Here is an 897-nt window from a genome sequence, read left to right as displayed (position 1 = left end):
GTGTAGAACGGGCCAGAATCCCTTCTAGCAAATAAAGACCACCTCTAGTACGTATAATTCAGCGAACGACCGAGAAAAGAATCACTGTAAACTCACCCTGTGTGTTTAATGCAATTGTGAACCCAGTGTTTATAATTTTGGACCTAGTCCCTGCTTCCCTTTGGATTTTATCTAAACCCACCTTGGTTACACGAGTTTATCTTCTCAAGTCGTGACTGAACTCTCTTTTCTAAAGCAAATCTGGCAACTGGAAAAAATGTTGGCATTCAAGCGCCGTTTCTCCTCTTCGCCGGAGGACGTGGCGTCTGATTGTTTATTAGGAGCTTCTCAGGCTAGCTGGCTCAAGCTAAACTCTCTTACTCATCTTTTGTGCTCTTCTATGCTGATGACCGAGATGGCGTTGATGTGAAAGGATTGAAGCCTGCTTTATGTTTCTGACGCATGGTGTCCCGTTTCATTGGCCAGTGAAAATCCACTCGATTTCATCTCAAAACAGCCAAAGTGTTGAGTTCACATGAGGTTTATGTCTTAAAAAGTACCTAGTAAGAAGTACCTCTTCGAAAGAAAAGAAAACAAAATAACAGTTAAAACAGCAGCATGAGACGTTGAAACCAGAGATTCGCGAACGCTGTGCGTTTGTCAGACCTATTTGCTAGTATTTTTCTGAACAAAGGTCTACTAGGCATTAAAAGCATCTTACTGTATAAATTATGCAGAGCTATTTTCATATGTGACAGTGTTAAGAATCATACGAGTTGACCTCGGTCAAAATGCAAACTTTTTTTATCAGTTACTGAAGGTAGTTTGTACTACGTAGGTGTTTTGTATCTGTACATATGGGCAATACGAATGAATGTTTTCTTGTATTTTTCAGAAAATGCTTTTCTAACGTTCTTG

Source organism: Sinocyclocheilus grahami, unplaced genomic scaffold, assembly GCF_001515645.1.
Source record: "Sinocyclocheilus grahami isolate Dianchi unplaced genomic scaffold, SAMN03320097.WGS_v1.1 scaffold649.1, whole genome shotgun sequence".
Taxonomy (NCBI): Eukaryota; Metazoa; Chordata; class Actinopteri; order Cypriniformes; family Cyprinidae; genus Sinocyclocheilus; species Sinocyclocheilus grahami.
The sequence above is the reverse complement of the archived record's forward strand: the minus strand, read 5'-3'. Positions refer to the sequence as shown.